This window comes from Chelonoidis abingdonii, chromosome 10 (assembly GCF_003597395.2).
Source record: "Chelonoidis abingdonii isolate Lonesome George chromosome 10, CheloAbing_2.0, whole genome shotgun sequence".
NCBI classification, from domain to species: Eukaryota; Metazoa; Chordata; order Testudines; family Testudinidae; genus Chelonoidis; species Chelonoidis abingdonii.
The window spans coordinates 34,605,255-34,630,531 of NC_133778.1; the positions used below are offsets into that span (position 1 = coordinate 34,605,255).

The 25,277-nt window shown below is 40.1% G+C and overlaps 1 long non-coding RNA gene across 1 annotated transcript in view; it reads right to left on the reverse strand.

The window, feature by feature from the left end:
* The window catches only part of LOC116826811 (uncharacterized), a 57,691-nt gene extending 43,739 nt beyond the window's left edge, over positions 1 to 13,952 (reverse strand). The window contains exon 1 of the long non-coding RNA XR_004374147.2: positions 13,748 to 13,952. This is a non-coding gene — a long non-coding RNA (uncharacterized LOC116826811). The remainder of the gene's footprint in view (positions 1 to 13,747) is intronic.
* Between the last annotated feature and the right edge of the window lie 11,325 nt (positions 13,953 to 25,277).

The window sequence follows — 25,277 nt, forward strand, 5'->3', positions numbered from 1 at the left end:
TCTTCTGCTTAAAGAATTGTAAGAAATATATCTCTTACCATTACTTTTATTGATAAAACACACATACCATCTTAATTCATTCTTCACCCAGAATATTTTGTCATAGCATGCTTGTGATTGAGATTCTGATCATCCAATATAAAACTGTGAGATTGAGAGGCTTTAGCTACTCATCTGTTATTCCTCATGAAGCAATGCCCTAGTGTATCATCTGTTTTGTTACTGAATCTTGCATGTAATAGCAAAGAGCTGGTCACCAGAGATTCAAACGCTGGCAAACAAGGCCCGCACGTCTCGCCTGGAGATACCCAAGCATTTATTCCCATTTGCCTGTTAGGTTTGAAATGAAATTCAGCTTGCAAGCTGCTATTCTCTACTATATTTTAATGTACTCTATATATCCGATTCAGTAGTGGTTGTTGTTCTACAGGTTTTTGTTAAACAATATTAATTAAAGCAAAGACTTCAGGAGCCATATGTAAACAGCACATCTAAGAGCTTTGGTATTTTTTTCTCCAGCATTATTTTAAATGTTACTCAAACAAAGGCCCTGTCTACTATGCTTGTTATCTTCTACCTTTGTAAGCAGTTAGGGATGTAGCTGGCTCCCACCACAAGTTTGTTGTCATATACAATATGGTTAATGCCTGGTTAGAGGCAGCTAACTGAGTCTGACCTTCACCAACAGCTTAGACTGGTACATGGTTGTCTTTTAACTGGGTCATAACACCTGAGTTCTCTTGCTGTGCAGATGGAACTCCTTAACTATGTCAGCCAATCATATGTTCCAGAGCTTTTGGTGCTGGTCTGTGAGACTGGACTCTGGAGCAGTATGGATAGCTGTGTGGTGGAAAAGCTGCTGTAAGGACATGGTCATGACTGTCGTAACTAAGGTGTAAAATGAACATATCACCATCTGGTTACAAAATGAGTTTGTACAGTAGACAGGTCTTCCAGGCTTTTATGTATTTCCCCACAGCTTTTTAGCAAGATCTCATCAGTATAGTCACAAATGCAGGTGTAAAGTCTGTGCCTGATTCTGCCCCCAGATAAATAGTAATAATAATGCAGACAATCAAACTCCCTTGAAGTGAATTGGAGTTATGTGTTTGCATCCAAGGGCATCCACTGGTTCTTAATCATGATATCTAAAAGATTCACGCTCACTTGTATGGGAATATTCATTGGCAGCTGAAAACTAATATTTTTTATTTTCTTTCTTGGTCTATTAAATGGCTAATGTACTAAGGCTAATAGGTTACAAATGGAAATTTAAGTTGGCCTTATTGTATTGTTATTGTTTGTTTTATTTACTTGCTTCTACAAGGGCTAAATACTGATCTCATTGAAGTCAATGACAAAATTCCCATTAATGTCAATGAGACCAGGACTTAGCCTGAAAGTAGGAGCTAGCATTCTAAAATAATCAGTTATGTTAAAAAAGCTGATCTTGGTTATGTCAGTCCCTAAAAGAGGCTTCATTCTCCAGATCAACTCAGCCCTGGCCTATGCTGGAGAAGAAACTGGATAGTTGTGACAGGACAGATCTATTGGTTTTTCTGTAATATTGACTGTTATCCACCTAAATCCAGAATAGTTTTAAAGCAACTCATCAAGTCAATCCACACTTCTGATAGGATGTATAGCCTCCATCCACAGGTTGGCTGGATAGGACTAGCTAGAGGAATGATTTCAGTTACCTGCCATAGGTGCAAGAATTTGGAGGTCAAGGCCATCTTTGGGAGATTACTTTATTCCCCAGCACATTCTCTGAGAGATGTTCTGGGGGAAGTTGGGTGCTGAGTCTAACAGTGGGAGTCAGCAGAGAAGAGCCTATAGGAAGGCTGTTGGAGCCAACAAAAGAACTGGGAATGGTGCTGTGGAGTAATGAGGAGCACTTCATAGCTGGAGAGAAAGGATGGGAGCACTCTCATAATCCTGTATTAATTGGAGGGCAAGGAAGAAAGGCACCAGCAAAACCCTCACCCAAGCCCTCCCCTGAACTACTCAGCAGGAAAGAAGGCAGCAGTCTCTCCAGAGGTAAAGTCCAGGAAGCAAAGGAACCTTTCTGAGGGTCTGACTGAGAAGAAATAACCCTTCCTACAAACCAGAGCACCAGGCTCTGCGGTTTCCTGTCCACACCCTCCTGGTTCTGCTGAAGTGATGGCTTATCAGAAAACATTAGTGGGATCAGTGGTATTAAATAGAAATCTTTACCTGCAAATGAGTTGTCAGTTAATAGCTTAACAAATGTATTTTAAATTTTTAAAATATGTTTTCCACCATATGGAGTAGGAAGTGAGAAGAAATTCATGTTGCTATATTTTAGATTTTTGTGAGTACAGTAAATCAAAAATGTATGTCTTGACTCTGTCACATGAATAATTATCTATTACACAAGGGTTGACTTAGCTTGGTGGTAGTAGTGTTTTCTTTGCTTTCTTTGGAGTGTAATGATCCAGGGCTCCAGAACGCCAGGCTGTGTAGGTGACTAATAACACCACTGGAGAACCAGATGAAGCAGCACCCAATAATTACTGGAGGATTAGGCACAACAGGAAGTTCTGCCTAAAAGAGGTCAGAGCAACAGAACTCTGCAGCCAACTGATTGGTCCACATCAACTATTTAAACAAAGAAGTTAGCCCAGGGAGCTGTCTGAGCAGCAATGTAGACTCTGGCTTCTCACTGCTGCAGAATTTATCTTTTGCCTTATCTTATGCCTGGCTCCATGTCTTCAACCCTGGCTTGTCTTGACCTTGATACTTGTCTCCTCAGTTGGCTTGGTAACTAGTCCTGACTCTTGCCTTTGACCCTAGCGATCTATGCCCTGACCATTATGTGGGGGATGGTGGTGTTAGTTTGTTCTTAATTTGCAGAAGTGCACAAGTCACAAAGCTCAGTTCCAGACCAGGCTTCTGATTATTGAAAGGATGAGGAGAGAGGAAATGAAAAGCGTTTAATTTAAATGAAGAGAAGAAGCATTCTGAACATTTGATAGTTCTGGGAGATATTCAGATGTGGGGTTTTGGTTCCAGTGAACACCAGCGTTCCTTACAGTATCCAACTGCTGTCTTCCATTGTGCCATCAATTTACAAAGTAAGCCTACTCCCTTTATCTGCCCACAGAAGTTCCTTAGCCTTCCTATTCGATGGCATTGGAGCTTCATAACCTACAATGTTTTATAATAGTCTATGGTAACCTCCAAAGAGCACTAAAAAGTAGCTTTTCTAGGCTTCTTTCTCTGTTCTCTAGCATCTCATTTGTGCTATTCTGTAACCTCGCAGCAGTGCTAGTGATCCTGGAGTTCTGCAAACTCCCTTAAGAGGTAGGCCAGTTTCCTAAGTCTTATTTCAGTAGATGGGCTGCTTGATTTCTGAGGACACTTAGATACCGTCAAAATGGAATCAACCTGACACTTCTACAGCGAATTTCATTTTCCTGTTAGAAGTGATATGTCTAAAGAAACAACTCCCTATTTCTCACTTATCAGTTTCCAAATTAAATTTTTACTTGGCAACACAACAGTGATGTTAGATTGTAACAAGTTTTGGGCTCCGTTTGAGCAACCATTTGTGTTTTGTATAAAAACTGGTTATTTTTTCCATATGCTCATAGTGACTCAGAGAACAAAGCTGGAGAGGGTCGGCAAGACCTGAATACAATGCTGGTTAATAGGCTATGTTAGGAGTAGCAAGGAAGTTTTTTTCCCTCTTTGTTTCTGTAAGTGACAGCTTCATAATATATGCACAGTAGGGCAATTAATCTTTTTTTAATATTCAGCAGTAGGATAAAATTCTTTAAACACTTGTAGGCCTTTCAAACAGGGCCGGCTCTAGCCATTTCACCACCCCAAGCATGGTGGCATGCCGCGGGGGGCGCTCTGCCGCTCGCCGGTCCCGCGGCTCCAGTGGCCCTCCCGCAGGCATCCCTGCGTAGGGTCTGCTGGTCCCGCGGCTCCGGTGGAGCATCCGCAGGCATGCCTGTGGAAGGTCCACCAGAGCCGAGGGACCAGCGGACCCTCCTCAGGGAAGCCTGCAGGAGGTCCACCAAAGCCACCTGCTGCCTTCCTGGCAACTGGCAGAGCGCCCCCCGCAGCATGCCGCCCCAAGCACGCACTTGGTGTGCTGGGACCTGGAGCCGGCCCTGCTTTCAAAGTTCAATTTTGGTTATCTTGCACTTTAAAATGGTTTTTGTGATATGGCATCCCAATGATGCAACATGGCTATCTGATGCCACATTATTATTAATTCATAGAGCCATAACTATGCACAATACTTGACAAAACAAGCCAAATACAAGAAGTTTGCAGTCTAACTCTGACATATACACTACATCATTCAAATCCAGGAGGCATGGGAATGTTGTTGGTAATAGTGCAATAAGGCTTTGCAAACTTCATACCCAGATCTGACCTTCCCTGATGTTCAGGTATTGGGATTCTATTTTGGCCCAACTCTAGCCTTAAGAGAAGCAGAGAAGCTCTAGTGGCATTAGAAGTATGAAGGTGGCCCTGCGAAGTGTAAGATGGTGGTGGGTAAAACTTTCAAAAAATGCTTAAGTGACTTAATGAACCTAGAGTTCATAGCCTTTTATCTCAGTAGCAGAACTCTTGAGACAAAATTTTCAAGAGACCATTGATTGTTTTGTAACATGCCACAATAGTTAGGGGCTCAATTTAAGGTGCCTAGGGCCTGATTTACAGAGGCGCTGAGCATCTACAGCTTCAGCTGAAGTCAGTTGGAATTTGAGGTGCTCAGCAACTCTAAAAATTGAGCCCAATATATCTCAGATTGGCCACCCAAAATCAGTAGCCTCTTTTGGAAAGATAAGTTTTAGGGAACAGGTGTTTAGAATCCAGTTATAAGCACTCTATAAATATTTAGGTAGAACAAAGCCCAGTGAGTTTTAGAAACACAATTTTAAAAAATATCTTCTAAACTTTAAGTTCCAAGTTCAGATTCACTGCTACTGTGAACATAAATGGAATTACAACTGCTTATGCCATAAATGACTTTGACCCCTAATCTCCATGCAGCCATAGTTTCCTTTCTTGGCATGCTCAACTGAACTTCATCTTGCTAAGGTAAATAAATCTGGTACTTTGTAGATGCTAAACCAATGTTCTGTTTGTTCTTGGGACAGTGAAGATCCCATGGCACTTCCCAGAAGAGTGAGGGTTTGCTCTGTCGTGCTTCCTTTATGGAAAAGTCCTATAGAATTTAATAGGGATGGGAACCAGTAAGGTTCTATAACATTTAATAAGATTCTATATCTAAAAGCCAATATAATTGAACACAGTTGTATCTCTGCTGCAGAATTATGTAAGGATTTAAGAAAAAATTATAGAAAGGATATCATTCTCTGTTCAAATTTTATGCACTTTTTGAACCAGATTATAGAATTCTATGGCAGGGATAAAATTTCCTTTTAATTATATAGAATAGCTCTTTTAAAACCCTATCATAAGGATACCATTTTCTATTAAACTTTATAGGACTGTTTCACAAGATTTGGACAATACTTTCACATCACCCACTGATAGGCAGCATGCTGCTTAATTGTTACCCTTCACCCCAGATCTGGACAGATTCAGTCCATCTCTCTGTGTATAGTGGTGGAATATTCTGAGAGCCTTCAGGCTGAAATAAGCTATATAAATGTAAGATTATCATCTGGTTCTTTGCTATATTATTCATTGATTTTAAATTGTCATTTTTCAGTTATCAAAGCTGTTGGTTTGTGATAGGCAGCAATATATAGTACCTAACCTGATATAACATGCCTCAAATTGTAAGGGAAAATCAATTAAAGGGAATACTTGCTGCCTTCAATTTTGATAGCAAAACTTGTGTGTGACCTAAAAGTGCTGGTCAGACTCAGCTGCCTGAGCTGCCAATGGACATATGATCTGTGAATGACTTTCTACCGGTTTTTTAGGGTAGAAGTAAAGAGCTCCATAGTAAGGGCTGATATTTCACAGTGAGTCCCAGTAAGACTAATCTCATAATTGATTGCTCAAAAGTATGGTAACTTAAAAAGAGAGATGGAGTAGAACCTCAAAAGTAGAAAGGGAAGGATTGTTCAGTGGTCAGGGTACAAGCCTGTTACTTTGGAGATCCACATTCAATTCCCACTTCACCACAGACTCCCTGTGTGATGCTGGGTGGTTCACTTGGTCTCTCTTTTCCCCATCTGTAAAACTGAGGTAACAGCAGTTCCCTACCTTACACGGATGTAGTGTGGCTAAATATATTAGAGACTGTGAGGTATTTAAACAATAGTAATGAGAACCATAGTAATATGGCTGGGGGAAAGCCAACAGGTGTGGAGGACCAACAAGAGGCAAAAAGACATCTTTTAAAAAGTGGAAGTTAAATCCTAGTGAGGAAAATACAAAGGAGCATAAACTCTGGCAAATGAAATGTAAAAACTATAATTAGGAAGGCCAAAAAGGAATTTGAAGAACAGCTGGCCAAAGACTCAAAAAGTAATAGCAAAAATTTTTTTTAAGTATATCAGAAGTAGGAAGCCTACTAAACAACCAGTGGTGCCTCTGGACGATTGAGATGCTAAAGGAGCATTCGAGGATGATAAGGCCATTGCAGAGAAACTAAATGAATTCTTTGCATCAGTTTTCATGGTTGAAGATGTGAGGGAGATTCCCAGACCTGAGCCATTCTTTTTAGGTGACAAATCTGAAGAACTGTCCCAGATTGAAGTGTCATTAGAGAAGGTTTTGGAACAAATTCATAAATTAAACAGTAATAAGTCACTGGGACCAGATGGTATTCACCCAAGAGTTCTGAATGATACTGTGAGGTGTGACACTGAGCAGATCAAGAGTGACTACAGGGCTCTGGGAGTACGGATGAAGGAGTTTGGAGTGCAGGTGGTATTCTCTTCAATTCTTCCTGTCAAAGGTAGGGGCCCAGGCAGAGACAGATGCATCATGGAGGTGAATGCCTGGCTGTGAAGACGGTGTCGCCAGGAGGGCTTTGGCTTCCTCGACCACGGGATGCTATTCGAGGAAGGACTGCTCTATTCATTCCCTCTGAGGCACAGGAAGACAGGATACTGGGCTAGATGGACCTTTGGTCTGACCCAGTATGGTCATTCTTATGTTTTTATGTTCTAATACAGAAGAAGATAGCTGGGACTGAAAGAAACCTTTTGGCTCTGAACAGCCCCAACTTTGAGGAGATATTTGAAATCCAAAGTTTGTGGTGTTCAGTATCTGGGTCATAATTTTGCATCTTGGGCCATCTATGCTAAAAGTAAAACAAGAACAGAGCAAAACAATAGAAATATATGCAGACAATAGAAAATGTAATAACACAAGGACTCAAAAAAACAAATTCAGATGATATAAAAAAGGTACTGAAATCTATTGCATGTTAAGAAATCTGGACTTTGTTGAAACTATTCAAAAATGTACTAGCACTATAAATATATTTGCTTTTATATGCACAGCTGTCTCGGCTATCCTGTGTAATTAGGGCATAGTGCATTTAAGCTGTCTTGGCTAATATTAGAATACATTGTAGAGAAACAGTAAGGTGCAAAGACAAAATTTTTCCTGGTTGCAATTTAATTTTCTCTGGTGATGACAAATCAGTACCTCTTAACATCTGGCTTCCCTCATGAAATGTGTGTGGGAGGGATGGGGGAGTTAAAGAGAATAAGGCAGTAGGTATATTCTCAACTTTACTGCTTTTTATTTAATACCTTGAATTATTAAAAAGACAGGTGCTGTTTAGTATATAGCTTCTATTGTTCTACGAACCATCAACTAGAAAAAGAGCAATGTGTTGACAGATACCTTGGCCATGAATTACAATTACCAGAGTACGACTGTGAAGATAGAATGAGTGAATTGCATGATATTTATAGCCAGAGTGAGGAGAAAACTACACATACATGACAGCAATATAAACTGCCATTAATTATTTTAGAATGAATTCCTTTTAAAAAAAATAGGTGTCCCAGATCACAATTTAAAGGGAAACTCTTCATTCTAATACAGTGCATACATAGAGGCTAGGTCTACATGAGGGGGGAGGTGTCAATAGCGAATAGCATAGCTGAGGTCGGCATATCTTAGGTCGATTTACCTGACTGTGAGGATGGCAACGAGTTGACTGCTGCCACTACCCCACCAACTCTGCTTCTGCCTCTCACTGCGGTGGAGTTCCGGAGTCGACGGCAGAGCGATCGGGGATCGATTTTATCGCATCTACATTAGACATGACAAATCAATCCCTGATAGATTAATCATTACCCACCAATCCGGTGGGTAGTGTAGACGTACCCCAGTGTCTCAAGGGAGGGTTAGTGGGTTACGAAGCCTTTAGCCAAGTCACAGGTCACTGGTTTAAATCTGTTCCAGAACACAGAAATAACTACTGCTGGGCATGAGCCAAAAAACTCTGATCCAGAGGTTTATGTTTCAAAAACTAGCAAGACTAGGTAATCCCTTAAAACTCAAACCTTGAAACCATCTTGCTCTTCTGTATTTTTTATTGGACCAAAAAGAGTTATCCACCAGGGTAGTACTACACAGTGTTAGCTGCCCATACGTAGTCTGTTTCTGCTACACAATGGAAGTTCTAATTCACACAGAAGGTTACAATCATAAACGCTAGTCATAAAACAAAAAGGAATCCATAAATTGTTGTATTCCCCAACCTGTCAGTTATTATAGTCAATAAATGTTTTGCCAGTAATTGGCTAACTTGCATGGCATTTTTACCTCACAGTAGTTTTTATATTTTGAATAACATTTTATTACATTTTGAGTATAAGCAGATAATAGAATTAACTACACCAGGGGTTGGCAACCTTTCAGAAGTGGTGTGCTGAGTCTTCATTTATTCACTCTGATTTAAGGTTTTGCGTGCTGGTAATACATTTTAATGTTTTTAGAAGGTCTCTCTGTATGAGTCTATAATATATAACTAAACTATTGTTGTATGTAAAGTAAATAAGGTTTTTAAAATGTTTAAGAAGCTTCATTTAAAATTAAATTAAAATGCAGACCCCCAGACCGGTGGCCAGGACCCAGGCAGCGTGAGTGCTGCTGAAAATCAGCTTACATGCTGCCTTTGGCACACATGCCATAGGTTGCCTACCCCTGAACTATCCTGTGTAACACTGAAGCATCACACAGTTACTGATATGACTCAGTTAAAATAGTGAAATGATGAGGAGAGGGGAAATGGGTTTAATTGAAATGAAGAGAAAGAATGTGGAAAGAGTGACAGTAAGGGTACATCTACACTACCCGCCGGATTGGCGGGTAGCGATCAATCTATTGGGGATCGATTTATCACATGTAGTGTAGACGCAACAATTCGATCCCCGATCGCTCTCTCGTCAACTGCTGAACTTCAGCTCAGCAAGAGGCGGAAGCAAAGTCAACAGGGGAGCTGCGACACCCCACGAGGATGTGAAGTAAGTAATTTTAATTCTATCTAAGATAAGTCGACTTCAGCTATGCTATTCTTATAGCTGAAGTTGCATATCTTAGATCGATTCCCACCCCACCCCCCACCCCCCCGCAGTGTAGACCAGGCCCAAGACTACAGTTGTCAGACTAATGTATCAATCTGTTTGCATTTCTAATGTACCTATCACCCTGGTATGTAGGTGCTATGTACACTACCCAAAAAAAATCACATCTGATTCTGTCTCCCAAATGACCTAAACTAACTTTCTGCCTCTTCCTTGTTATAATCACTTAGCTTCTTCTCTGGAGGACGTCTGGGCCATTTTGCTTTACAGCTGATCAGCAATATCTGACACTGAGTCTATCATGCAAATAGATATGGAAGGGCTTTCCTTATCTTCATATACTGATTTGACCTTATTGGAATCCAAGCTAGCCTAATCACAAGTTCCCTGGGAAGGATGTTTGCAAATCCAAGTTGTTAGATAGAAATGGTACATGATCTATAACTAGTGCCATGCAAAGCACAAAATCAAATGTTATAAAGAAACATCTGAATCCAAATGTAAAGGTCTTAAGCTACATCTTGTGATTTACATAGAAATAAGATAAGCAAGGTGTGTCTCTATGTACCATCTTAAATGAGTTATTGGTGTCTTAATTCAAATTTATCCTGTTCCATACCGTTCACTGTTTTGTGAACTGTAATAAGTACACTCTCCTATTGCAGAGCCTATAAAACTCTGTTTTCAAAGGTGGTGTGATGGGTGGGGTGGAGAGTTGGGTTGGCAAGCCATACAGTAGATTGCCATTGTTTGCACTGCACAATGCTCCACACATCTGTGTATTTTACTTGACTGAATGGTAACTGCAGGGTTCTAATTTATGTTGCCTCATATGTTTCCAGTTTAGAGTATCCAGTATTACTTTATGTCACTTTCAAGATAATTAAAGCCTAACTAAGGCATGAAATCTTTTTGTCTGATTTTTCATATGTCATTACTCTGTTTAATAGCTATATTGGGTCAAATCCTGTCTTTTGTATGGAAGGAATGGGGTTAAAATGACCTACTCAGCATACATATCACTGATGTATGATCCCAGCCAGGTAATGTGCAATTTTAAAGTGAAAGAACACACCCATGCAAATACAGCCAAAAGAAGATGTACACACTGTTATCTGAAGTATTGACTCTTATGACTGTACAGGTTAAATCCTGCTCCTCCTGAACCAAGTCTGAGGAAAAGCTTTGCAAAGGGAACTGTGTGACTGGTCGGAGGTGGAGAAAAGAATTCTCTCCTTTCCCCACTCATCCACCAGACCCCCAGATTTAAGAAGTAGAGCACATACATAGACTGGCCACAGGTACCACTATAGTGCATGGGCTGTAAGAATGTTCCCTATCCCTTGTGAGGTCTATTGGTTCTAAGCAGTTTGCCACCACCATTCCCTCAACTCATTCTCAAATATTGCACTGCTACAGAGACAGCATGAGGGTTGCTGTAACCTGCCATGTATCTTTTCTGCTTCCTCTTCCCCTCCCCCAGGGAAGATATGGCATTTCTGCTCCATTTTCAGCTTTCCACAGTCATGCAGGGATGTTATAAGGATTAGCTCAAAGGGAAAGTAAAGGCAGTTATGGTAATCTACAGAGGCATGTGTATTTGTGCATGATATGCACGTACTACAAGCCTAGTGACTTACTAGGATTAAATTCTAATCAGTAGGAAGAAGTAGGAAAATTGATCATAGTAATGAGAAGATGTGTAGAGTAGGGAAGGAAGTGATACACTCAGTACATATTATAAATAATCCTATTGTTTATATGCTATACTAAATAAGTAATACTGCAAAAAATTGGATACTGTAGCTTCACCTTTACAGGTAGGCCTCTAATGCACCATTCTATTTTTCCTAGTATTGGGCACAAAGTACAGTATTCAAAAATAATTTGGTCACAAATCAGAATTACAAATGGAGAGACGACTCTGTAGCCCAGAAGCAAGTCCAGTACCATGTAATGCAGCGTTGGTAAAGATTATGATAAAGCCATTTTCATGGCTGGGTTCAAAACTATGCACTGTCATAGTTCTGTTTTCAGTAGTAGTCAACCTGACAATGAAATAAGATGGGAAAGAGTCCCATTTCTCTCAAAATGGAAGGCATCTCCCTAGAAGGGACAGCTTGCAACATAGGCATGAAATAAAGAGAATCACAGGGCGCTAAACTCCTAAAATGTAGGTGCTCATTACTTAAGAGTTAAGCAAGTATAGAACGTAAGTTCAAGCAGAGGGCCTAGAGGAATTACCAGGCAGAGTAACTGGAAGAATCCTAACGTGCTGAATTAAGACGGTGAAAACTATGAAGACTAGAATAAAAATAGGTTAATAAGAGAGTAGAAAAGGCAATGTAACCTTGAGATTACACTTGTGTTTTCCTGTCTTTGTGACAGCCGTACACTACATAGAGAGATTTTAGTCACTAGAATGCAGGCAGTGTAAAGGACACAGAATAAATGGAAAAAGTGGAAATTAGGGACACTTTCTGAATGGAAAAGTGTTCATCAGACAATGACCTTTTTTCAAAATCAAAATTTTTGTGGAACTACTTTGTTTTTCTACATTTTTGTCTACTAGCGTATTGGTTTGGTTTTTTCATTGTTTGATTGGCCAATTTAGTTATGTGGTGGGAATTGTTTAACAAAATTGAAGATCTGTTTTTAAACTATGATTTTAAAATGAGGAAGGAAAAAATATTAAAGAAATCCATGGAAGGTTTCTGAACTCACTCTTAATGTGTGAAAATATTCATGAATCACTTTTATTCTCCCAATTTCTAGTAAACATAAACCACATTTTGTCTCAAGCAAATCTAGCACCTGTTTGATATCTGATATGTCCTGTCTGAAGGCCTTGTTTTACACTGGAAGAGAGAGAGAATCAGTGATGTAATAGGTCTTTATATCTAACTTGTCTTATTTGCCTGCTCAGTATAAAAGGACCCCTTGCCCGTACCCAACAAATAGGTAAAAGGATCAAAGGTAATTCAGCCATATCTCTCTGTTAATCCTAACTACTCCCCACCTCCATTAGTTAAAGGATTTATTTCACTATTTTAGGTTTGCGGGTTACTTAGAAGGAGAGGTTTTACTGTAGACGAGACTTTTTGAAGGTTCATGGTATGCAAAATGGAGGGGGGATAGTATGGCATCATAAATCACATAGGGGCCTTTTGTATCATTTCCAGGGAAAGAAATAGTAGTTGATACTGCTTTAGAAATTAGGATTAACTTGACAGTCTCTTAGCTGCCAACCAGTCAAGTGGGCAGTAAAATGACGAAATGTGAGAAGACAGCCTTTTCTTAGCAGAGTATATCTCAGTGTCATATAGGCTCCTCAGCTGAAATCTATTAAAATGACTGATTAATTTCTTAATTCAATAAGAGATGGGGTTTTTGCTATAAAACATGCCATCCTGAATATTACATAATCTTGGCCTGCTGATGTCATTACATTGACTAGCTTGGTTTGGAGTAAAGTAACCTTTAAATAGTAGCAAGGGTGATTTGACCTTGCTAAATGTTATGCTGAATGGTTTCATTCAGTGAAATTATAGCAACCTGATCAATGTACACTCTCTTTAGAGAGGATTACAGATGAACAAAGGTAGATTTGATGGATGTTAATCATGAACAATCCAAACAAAATAAGATTTGTTTAGTCATCAGAAATCTCTGTTGTTTGTGCTTCTAGTGTATTTATTCCAGACTAGAAGTTAAATTTGCTGTATTGCTTTAATGGAGCTAATTTTCTACCTAGTTTGAGTTTGCCACATACTGGGCTCCCAGTCATTACTTTTAATAATTATTCCATTTTCTATTGCTTTCCATGTGTGGTTTTAAATCAGTATTACCAGGCTTTATCCTCTATCAACAAGTTGGCATGTTAATAACAAATTTACCACTTCTGGTTAAATTCCAGTTAAGATTTTTAACTTCTGAATCATTAATTCTTTTTATAATGCTTCAGTTATTCCCACTACAATTTTGTTGCTTAAATGTAGCTCATGCTAATATCTGAATTCTTAGGCTTTCATCCTGCAAAGAGAGCCATGCAGGTGGACCAAGTGGAGCCCCATTGAAAGTCTCTCTATGCAGTTCTCTTTGCTGGGGCCTTAGATGGGAAGGATCAGGTTTTTGCATTTCACCATGAATCTAATTCAGGTTTTGTTTTCCTTTTCAATGGATACTTTGATAATATACTTTTGTGAAGGTATTTTTAACAGAGTAAGATTTCTTACCTCTGCTTGTATGTTGGCCCATGCTTTTAATATTTGACTCCTCCGGAGCAAAGTTGAGGAGCACGGGTATAGACGCTGCATCATGTCTCCAGGCATTTGAACCACTGTGGTGTTTAGCATACTTCAGGATGGACAAGATAATGGTTCAGACATCTGTATCCAGTCTCCATTAATGCCCCAAGAGTTGGCTGCACCAGCAATGGCAATGGTGGGAAACTTTAGGAAAAAAGGGTAATGTGGACATGTGACAGGTATCATGGATACGTAGTAGAGGGGCTGGCTCCTCAATGAAAATACCTTGATCCATTTAAACTCCAGAGCACTAATGGCTCAAATTCCTCAGTGGACCACTGAAGAGGTATCTACACTGGACATTTTGGGAAAATCTCCTACCTTTGCATTAGTACTCATGCAGCTGCAACCATGAGAGCTGTCATGTAGACTGGCCTCAGGGGTTTTTACCACCATATCATCTAAGTCTGTCTGCTCTGGCACAAGGTATATCTACACTGCAATTGGAGATGTGATTGTAGCACATTTAGGCCTCTCCATGCTAACTTTAATCAAGCTAGTTTGCTAAAACAGCAGTGAAGCCATGACAGCACAGGCAGTGGCATGGGGCTAGATGGCTGAGGACAAGCCCCCTTGCTCTCCCCAGGTCCCTGGGTACATACTTGGGCAACTAGCCCATGCCACCATCTGTAAAAAAAAAAAGCCTGAGTCTGTCTACACCAGTGTGCCACCGGTGCTAGAGCAACAGTGGGAAACTTCTTGAAAATTGCTAACATAGAAAAAGCCGGGAGGAGAGGCTGTTGCTAAGATGGAAGGACCCAAACTATTAAGGGATTTGGAGCTTGAAACCAACTTCTTGAACTTACTTGAGAAATCAGCTGAAAGGTTTTGTTCCCTACAGTGCACAGGTGTCATGTACTCTCTGTGTAAACCACTGAATAAGCAGTCGCAATCTGCTGTAGCTGAAAGGTATCCATGTGAGAGGTAACCACGGATGGGATATTGAGGAGGAGGTGTTAGGTGCTCAGATCTCATTCACTTCCAATGGAAGCTGGGTCTCCAACTGCCTTAGGTTCTTTCATAATCCCATCTTATGCTACATGAAGATCTAACTCCTTATGGGGAAAATGACCAGACCTGTTGAGAGATTCACCCCTTCCTTCAAGGAGGTATCCCTGCCCAGAGACACCATTTTCAACTGAGTACAAGAAGAGATATACAAGATCCCATAAGTCACCTTTCTGGGACCCGCCCCCTTCCCATACAGACTTGCTGGGGGCCCTCTTTTTTCCATACAAAAACAAAGAAATGGTCCCAACCTAGTACCCATTTTCCCATGAGGACTTGGGGTATGGAAGAGGATAGGGTCCTTGCTTAGGAGAAGTCTCTTCCCTTCTCTCCCACTCCTTCACTTATGGCTGACAGTGGAGTATGTGGGCAATGAACTTTCCTCTCCTCTCGTGAATGACAAGGGGCTCCTCAGCAGGTCCCTGCTTCTTTTGCCTGCTCTTTCCCATCTACACCTTTCCTCAGAACACAGTTTGAAGTGGGCCTTCTTAGTCTTTGTCTGTTGCATAATCACACCACACTGTCATAAACAGAATCCTGTTTATGCATTTCCTAAAACCATTGTTGCTAGCTTAGATGTTTTCTGGTGTAGAAAGGGCCTTAGTGCAGCCTTCTCTCCTTCTATGATGGGGTGTTCACCCTACACAGGACCAAAAGGGGTTAAGGTGGGCAGGTGGGCCTTTTAACTCCACACACTACACCTGGAGGAAGAGCCAAGGAGCAGGGATTGATTGCAAGCAGGCTCAGCTGGGAAGAAAGAGGTGGGCCTATAAAACCAGGAAGCTGGCAACAGACTGGGGAAGCAGTCATTTCTTAGGAAGAGGGAGAAGAGTTTGGAGCTGGCACCCCTAGAGAAGGGCGGGGGGTGGTGGCAGCAAGCAAGCAAGCAAGCAAGCAAGCAAGCAAGCAAGCAAGCAGTGAGGACAGAGAGAGGCAAGCCAGGAACTGCTGGATTGAGGGTCCCTGGAGTGGAACTCGGAGTAGAGGGCAGGCCCGGGTTCTCCTATCAGCCACTGAAGGAGTGGCACCTGAGGCAGTGAATGGGAAGCCTGTCTAGGATTGCCAAAGGAAAGACTTTGATATGCCCCAGAAGGGGAGAATGCTGAGTGACCTGGCTGGAGGGCCAAGACATGAAGAGGACACTGCGCTTCCTGGAGCAAAGGAGGGGCTGCAGACCAGAGAGAGAGGTAGAGTGACAGAGTGCACTTGCGGGAAGAGGTGTTGACTTGATGAGCTAATCTCCAGAGCAGCAAGGAGAAGGTGCCAGACTAGTGGTAAGTAAAGCACCCCATCACACCTTCATTCAGCATCCTCTTCCTCTTTCCTTTCCTGGTTCCAAAGCACAAACTCTCAACTTTCTCAGCAATTTTTAGCTTGAAGGGCTGTTGGTTCCTTTTCTATCACAAATTGTGCTTCTGAAAACAGGGAAGGATAGTTTTCAGATCCTATGCAGGGGGTTGGTGTCATACAGAGATTGATACAAAATAATAGATATATCTTCTTCTAGCTCAAACAAATTATCCCTTATCATTCACCTTTGGACTGGAGCCTGGAAAGTGCTGCCTGGTTGGGAGACCTTGCAAAGAGCACTGTCTCAGAGTTATCTCCTGTGTACTGACTGCCAAATATTGTCCTTGTTGCTCAGCTGCCTGTGTAAAATCCCAAGGTAAATAAGCCCCCAAAACTGCAAGGCTCTGCACAAGTTCAGCGTGAGTAGCTGGCTCAGCTTCTGTCAGAGAAGATTGCTAACCAGTGGCTCTTGGTCACAAGAAAGTAGAAGAGATTCTTCCCTCCCTAACCCCTTGATTGACCCTATGGAATCGCCAATGACCATTTCTTTTAAAGGCTCATTCTTCTTAAACCTTGTTTAATTCAGCATCAAAGTTCACATCCAGCTGTGTTAACTCTAGGTTTTTTCCTTTTCAGATCCAAGTCTGTTGCTAAATGCATTTTTCAACTTTTTCATGTTCTTGGTTCTTTTGAAGTGTCGTTGCTTCTATATTGCCAGAGATGGTTCCCTAACCTGCTCTCTGCTGTTATCTAGGACTGAGAGATCCTTTATCCTAAATCCTCAAGGGAGTATTGCATTTCTTTCTTTATCCTTTTTCGAAACTATTCTGTCCTTTGACCTTTAAACACTCCTTAATTTACTCTTAACAGTCCACATGATTCCATGGGCATTTCTTAATTCACTTTTATATTGGTGCATCTTTGGTGGCTTGAATTGTTTTTGTTTTTTGTTATCCCTTCAGCATTTCTACTTCCTGTTTTTAAGGTGCTTTTTATGTTTCTACATTCACCTATAGAAGACAGATAACCTCTTTATGTCCTAGTTTGTCCATCTATAAAATGGATATAAAAGATGTAAGTGAATTCTTGTAAATCCACTAACAGACCTGAAAAAAGAGCTCAGGATTTTCCCACCTGGAATCCTGATCTTTCCACTCTAATCTTGAGCCACACACAGTAAAATTCTGAAAGTCTCAATTCTGTTCCATGTAAATGTGTCTCTGGAGACTGTTTTTATATGTCTGCATGTGGACTCACAAAGACAAGATGAACAAGTTTTCCAGTGTCCTACAAGCTGCCTAAATATCTCCCTTTAACCAGTATCCCCAATCTGAGGAGCAGGATAGGTTGAGCTCTCTGTCACTGTCAGTCCTGGTTTACCAAAATATGCAAGCAACATAAATATATATTCTTTATTTCTGGTTCTTGTAATATTAGGTTATGATCCCACAACTAATCATATTCAGTATCCAAAGATAGTCAAGTATTTGAATAATGCATCCAAGTTTCAAAGAATATTTGATACACTGATGTACTTCTGCACATGGTTCTGAGAGCACCATTCCTACTGCATGCTTCATGAAGTACCACAGCACCTCTTTCAGGCTACTTGGGCCATGTGCAGCTGTTGTGAATATTAATCACTCCAGGGTGACTGAAAAGACTGGACTATCTGCTTTGCGGAGTGAGAGAGGCAGAGACTTTAGGAGGTTCATGTCAGAGTTTCCAAGCTATATTCCTCATAGCTGAAGAGGTTTGGTGGCTTATAGGGTACTGTGTCCTCCTTGCAAATACCCAAGCTACCTAACACATACCATAATACCATGCTAACAGGCCACCTCCCCTGCTGATGTTTTCTTATCTTACTAGAAATAGCTCATTCAGGCCTGACTTTTAAAAAAACATTGATAACTAACTGAACAGAGCCAACCCCACCACAATGACAACTAGTGCTGTCATTTGCCAGGGACTAGATGGGTACAGATACTGAACTAGTCTCTGCTCCAAATTGCTTGTCCCAGATTAAAGCTGAGACCTATATTGAGAGGCATTGAGAGGAAACTTGCACTGCTGCTGTCCATGCTGTACCTGGTATGGGGGCTTCAGTCTCCAGGTCTGACAGCTGAGCATGGAGCACCTTTTGCAGGCACTAAATGCAGAGAGAGGTAGAGTTAAATTAAGCTACATCCACAAAGACTCCAGGAATATATTTGACTGGAAAGATTTTTCCACACAAGCTACTGCCATCTTGTGGAGAATAATCCTCATGGCCAGTAATTCATTCATTTGTGAGGAATGACAGTATACATTGATTCCTGCAAAGTACCTTGTGTTTGTCTTGTAGGTTTTGCCATTACCAATAATGGTTTCTGAGCATGTTGTAGCATATCTTCAGTGAGAAGGAGAATGGGGGAAGGTGGGACATTCAAGATAATTCTGCAGGCAGACAGCGCAGAGTGTTTTGTTTGCTGTTGTCCTTTCTATTAATGTGGGTAGTGCTGAGATGCCACAGTGATGAGGGCCATAGAAGCACGTAGGTTAAAAAGTGGAAGCAGATAGAAATCTAAGGTTCTTTCAAATAACAGGCTGTCGTTTTAGACTTGTGACTTATCCAACTACCCACAGCCTGCACGCTCTGCAGCCTTCTGCTGGACCAACCATCATGTTTAGAATTAAGTTTTGGAAGTGTTCTCCTGGAATGAGAGCTAGGCACAAAAATTGCACTTTGCAGGTTTGGGGGGAAACACCATCCAATTTGCATGTTTGCCTCTTGTTGTTCGCTCTCCTATGTGGCCCAAGGCCATTGTTTTCAGCCAAACATAGATGTGCCACACTGATGCAGGTCACGAATTAAGTCTCTATCTTGCCTCAGAAGACTGGCATCTGGTACGTCAGAGGAAGATTAGTCTCCAAAGGTCCCAATCCTACAAACATTTACACACAAGTAACTTTAGTCTTGCAAGTAGAGTCTACAAAAACTACTCATGACTAAAGTTACTCATGTCTGCAGGATTGGACTTTTAAAACATTAAGCCAATTGTGCAATGCTGCACATTGGGGGTCTGGGTGGGTGTGTAAGGGGTAGGGGAGAAATGAGGAGGGAAATGTTCTTTCCTGATCACTTTGCAATAAAAACCTATTTTTTTGGCACACTGACAATAACTTCAGGGAAATTTGTCAAAATCTTTCACTTTGTCTCCAGGCATAATTCCACCATGGAAACTCTTTATTGAAAGTAAAGACAAAGTTTCACTTTTGACCAAATTCATGAATTTTCCAAACCTCACAGACACCTTAATTTTTATATGCAAAAATTGATAGGTCACCACCCAATTTTGTTCACACTCTTGATAAAGTTGTTGCTTTCCAAATGCTGGCAATAAAGAAAATAATGTGTTTTGAATGCACATTACAGCTCATCAATGTAAATTCTCCGCTGGTCAAACTAGTTTTGTCCAAAATATGGAAGTCTTCTAGGGAACAAAATAATACCTCTAAATTCCCATGACTTTTCATCCTCACATAGAAGTAAGTTTTCTGTTCCAAGGGCCCAAATCTGCAAGGAATTGTAGAGCACTCTGTGTTATCTATACTTGCATGGTGCAGACTTAAGAAAATATTTTCTGTTAAGGATTAATTTCAAACAGTACTTCTCAAGAGTACCCCTGAGTGCAATAAAAATTAAAATCTTCTACTAACAACACAGAACAAATTTACACTGATCCTGCAAAGATCAATGTGGGACTGGTCCCAGAGAATAAAGTTAAACATGTGCACACATCTTCGCAGGACTAGGGTCTCAGGTATGTCCCATGCATAATGAGTAATTTATAAGTGAATATTTCATTAAATTCATATTTTCTTTAGGAAATGATATGCTAGCAGCATACTTATTGCTCAGAGTTGATGCTGATGCATTGTTGCTTATTATAATAATTATATCTTAATTGTTCATACAGTTATGTATGGTTGCCTCATTTTCTCTTATCCTAGGATTCCCTTACAACTGAGATGCGACATCCCAATATGATTTTCCTAGTAAACTAGTATAAAACCAAAATACAGTAATGGTTTCTGAAATAAAATATGCTACTGATATGTACATTTTCTCAAGGTTATAACTATTTTTAGTTTGTCACCTCTGCCCATTCAGCAGCAGTGAGATGCTTTGCATTCCCTTCCTTTTCATACAATCCATTATCCACCGAGTAGCCATTCTTCTAATAGGCCTGGATCTAAAGTCTATGGGACTTTGAGGGTTCTGACTCTTCTTGTCTTTAGTGGGAGTTAAGGATGCTCTTTACCTTGTAGGATTAGGCTTTTTATCAGCTATTTAACCTTCAAATTAGTAGAATCTAACTAATACATATGGCTTAAACAGGGTGAGAACTTCCATTTATTCCAGACAGCATTTCCAGACTCTGCTTTTGTACTGACAGTGGAGAAGCAAGTAATAATTGTACTGTGGAAACTTGCAATTCCAGATTGCTACTGGTCAATGCAAAATAATTTTGGAGTTGGCATATCCAGTGCGGGAGCTGTTGTCATGCAACCATGCAGGCCATTAATCATCTCCTACTACACAGGATTGTGACTCATGGCAACATGTAGGACATAATGGATGGATTTGCTGCAGTGGCGTTCCCAAACTGCAGTGGAGTGATAGACTGCACGCATATTCCTATTTTGCCACCAGCCGTCTGTGCCCCTGAGTATATCAACAAAAAGGCTACTTTTTCTGTTATGATGCAAGTGTTGGTGGATCATCAGGGACACTTCACCAACATCAGTGTTGCCTCATTTGGGAAGGTGCATGAGGCAGTTATCTTTAAGAACACAGGATTGTTCAGAAAGCTGCAAGCAGAGACTTTCCTGACTGGCAGATTACCACTAGCGATGTTGAAATACTAGTAGTTACCCGGGGGATCCAGCCTGCCCCTTGCTATTCTGGCTTGAATAGGGACTGGGAGTGGTTGGCTCACTACAAAAGCAATTTTCCTTCTCTTGGTATTGACTCCTCCTCATCAATTATTGGGAGTGGACCACATCCACCCTGACTGAATTGGCCTTGTCAACACTGGTTTTCCACTTGTAAGGTAATTCCCTTCTCTTCATGTGCCAGTATATTTATGCCTGTATCTGTAATTTTCACTTCATACATCTGAAGAAGTGGGGCGCATAAAAGCTTATGCCCAAATAAATCTGCTAGTCTTTAAGGTGCCAGCGGACTCCTCCTTAGTCTGTATCCACAACAAAACACAGCTCTGATATCTAAGTAATGAACTTCCTGCTACACCAAAGGCAACAAAAGAGTGTCAGGAATCATTCCTTAAATGTATTGTTTTTTTTAACATATGACAGAACTGATATGTACATTACACAGAGAAGATAGTGCTGAAAATAAGTTGTGGTGGGGAAAATGACATCTCGGCACAGAAAAGGAACATCGTTGTAAATACACAGTACGCCGCTCTAATGACAGAACTGGCAAAAGTCATTTCAGTATGCAAGATGAGGTCAATCAAAATGGAAAGCATAGAAGGTAAAGAGAGACTGAGGTTATGCATCAATATAAGTAAATAGACTTTCATTTATTAATGAGAATAAGAAACCAGTTAGTTTACTAAATAGATTTCCTGTATCTGTAATGGCCTATATAGAAAATCAATATGTGAATGATTGATTAAAAGAACATTATTCAGTGCTCTGACAGAGCAGGGTGATCAAGTCTGCTCCCATCAAACATGCTATGCCATCATTACCTGATGAAATTCCTTTATTAGAGTGAGACAAGTGCAAGGGTGAACTACATCAACAGTCTGGGACAATGAAAATAAAAGCAGCTATTAAAATGTTACAAGCATCAGTCTTTTAATTTACTACATTGTACAAACCTTACCATTTAATTTACTACATTGTACAACCAAACTTGTTGCTGTCGTTTCCCAATTCTGTAAACAGAAGGTGCCCTCAAATTAGAAAGTTAATACTATTGATTTTTTCTTTGCCTATTTTGCTCTTTTCTAAACATTAACAATTAATATTTCAATTATATTGATCAACATACTATTTTACTGAGGAAACCTTAGCAATGGCTACATTTAAGGCTATATGAGTCTTTTCTTATCCTGTTTTCATTTGCTTGTAATGATCACTTTTGCAATTGAATTCTTAGTGATTGGGCTTAAATTGCAGCAAGGTTGGTTTAGGTTGAACATTAGGAAAAACTTCCTAACTGTCAAGGTGGTTAAGCACTGGAATAAATTGCCTAGAAAGGTTGTGGAATCTCCATCACTGGAGATTTTTAAGAGCAGGTTAGACAAACACCTTTTACGGATGGTCTAGATAATATTTAGTCCTGCCATGAGTGCAGGGGACTGGACTAGATGACCTCTCAAGGTCCCTTCCAGTCCTATGATTTTATTTTAAATCTGAGCAAAAACAATTGAGCCTTCTTTCTATGAGAAGAGTTTAAAAAAAATTCTCATTTAAAATGAATAACATGAAAATTCTAGAGCTGTGGGTAGAAAGTAGAAATTTGGCAGGGAAATAATTCTCAATGAAGAGAACTGCTCTTGGGTATTTGTTCTGGTAGGGCCAAATTATGAAAACCTGACAATTGCACACCATCCACAGGAAATACTCCAGGCACAAAATTGTATGCTACAAAATTGTCTTACATCTGTCGTAAAGCAACAGTGTGTACTTAAAGATCTTTATAAATGTACTGTGATAATAACTTCTATAGAGTATTCTACAATGTGTGTGTAACTATAAATAGGTGTGGGAGGACAGGACGAGAGTGATTTTATTTTCATATATAAAAATAGTGTGCATGGATGGATGTAAGTTACTAATCCCACTGTAGTGCAACACTGCAGCTACTGGCACTTAGCAGCAACACTGTTGTGCAACAGTTTGGGGCAAGTAGTGGATATTGTATTAACTGAAACTGCAGAGGATGTAATTTTGCCCAGTTAGAATTTGGCCAGAGTGCTGGGGCTAAGATCTTTGAGTACAAAAAGTGCCATGTATCTTTAATTACAAAGGGTTAGGATATCAGTTTTACAGTTCTTCCAAAACAGGGGTGGGCAAACTATGGCCTGTGGGCCACTTCTGGCCCATCAGATGTTTTTATCTGGCCTTCAAGCTCCCACCGGGGAGCACAGTCAGGTGCTTGCCCCGCTCTGCCCACCCAGTGCTCCCCAGCCCGTCACTCACAATTCCCTTGATGAGCACCATCTTCCGACATGCAGAGCCACACTGCGCAGGCACAACTGCACCGCACTGTTTCTGGGATCAGAACCCTGTCCCTACGCGCCATACAGTTTCCATACCCAGATGTGGCCCGTAGGCCAAAGAGTTTGCCCACCCCTGTTCCAAAAGCAACTTCCTATCACACCACCCAAACTGAATGATCACTGCTTAGCTTGTGAGAACAGACATAATCTGATCAGATGTAGCTGCAGGCACACTGTAAGAATTATCAAACTTTTCCTATACACTTAAACTGGTAATTTTTGCAAATTTTAAAGAATAACAGCAAAGAAGGGTTTGGTATGAAAATGTTTCTACACTTAGAGCACCATCTAGTGAAAATTCGGAACAATGAGTGTACACTTCTCATTTCCAGAAACAACAAAATAATGTAGAAATTTGTATTTTGGGGTTGGCAGGAGGAATGGGAGCAGTTTACCAGTGATTTACCCATCTAGAAGGCTTGGGATGCGATTATTCTATGCATACATCAAATATGAGAAATGAAACAATATCCTATGTGTTCAAGAGACGATAGTGTATGTAAATTTCACATATTTAGTAAATAAAATAAGGATTTGCATAATTTGATATTTATGTATAAAAATAAGGTTGTTGCATATATCCTATAAATAAGAATTCCATACAATATACTTTTAAATACTGGAATGTGTATATGGTATTAAGGTAGAGACACTACCAGTGCTGTAACATTCCAAGTTAAGGATAATACTGTGTGACTGATTCTCATCTTCCAAAATAACAATCCCAAAAGTATGAATTAAGAAAACGTTTAGGTTTGCCTAAATGTTTTCGTAAAGATTTAGAGCTAGAATGTGATTTGTGGGAGGGAAATGTTTTGTTACTCATTCCTCTTCTTGAAAATGAGCTCAACGCCAAATCTGAAGATGGCAAAACTCAGTGAGCATGAAATAAATGTCATTTGAAAAATACCTGGAATTCTCAGATACTGATAAGCAGGTTCTATGCTAGTCATTTTAACTTCTGCCTCCTCTTCTTTTTCCCACTTTTCTCTCTCTCTCTCTCTGTTTTTTTTAGGTTCCTATCCTGCCATTCTTATTCAGGCAAAGCTCTGTGAAATCAAAGTGTTTTAACTCTCCAAAGATTACAGTCTATCTTTTCCTTCTAGGATTGTTTTGGGAGTTATGTTAAAGCATAGTTATGAAATGTTGTAATTTATATTGTGTTTAGATTTGAATGTCAAATAAGTAATCTAATAATATAAGATGGAATAAATACAGGCAATTTGGAAGCGTGACAGAGTAACCTAAGGCACCTAATTTTATATCCAAAATGGCAAATCAAAGCAGCCTGTTTCTTGGGGGCACTTCTTGTTTTGTTTTGTTTTTCCTCAGACGTGCTGACAACTTATATTCTCCCTTTGAAATTCAGACCAGTTTTAGGTGCACACATGTGAATTTAGGAACCAGGCTTGAAATTTATGGTCTTTGATCATTTTTATTCATATAATTTGGAAAAGGAGGTCTGATTAAACTCTTCTTAAACTTCAGATGTTAAGAATAATATTTGGCAAAATGCTGATTCTGTATCCTGAAATGTAGTTAGTTCATAGATTCCAAGGTCAAAGGGACCATTGTGATAATCTAGTCTGACCTCCTGTATAACACAGGCCAGAGAACTTCCAGAAAATAATTCCTTGAGCAGATCTTTTAGAAAAACATCCAATCTTGAGTTAACAGTTGTCAGTGATGGAAAATCCACCACGGCCCTTGGTAAATTGTTCCAGTGGTTAATTACTTTCATCTTTAAAAAATTATGCCTTATTTCCAGTCCAAATTTGACTAGCTTCAGCTTCCAGCCATTGGATCATGTTATACCTTTCTCTGCTAGATTGAAGAGCCCATTGTAGTTAGTACACTAC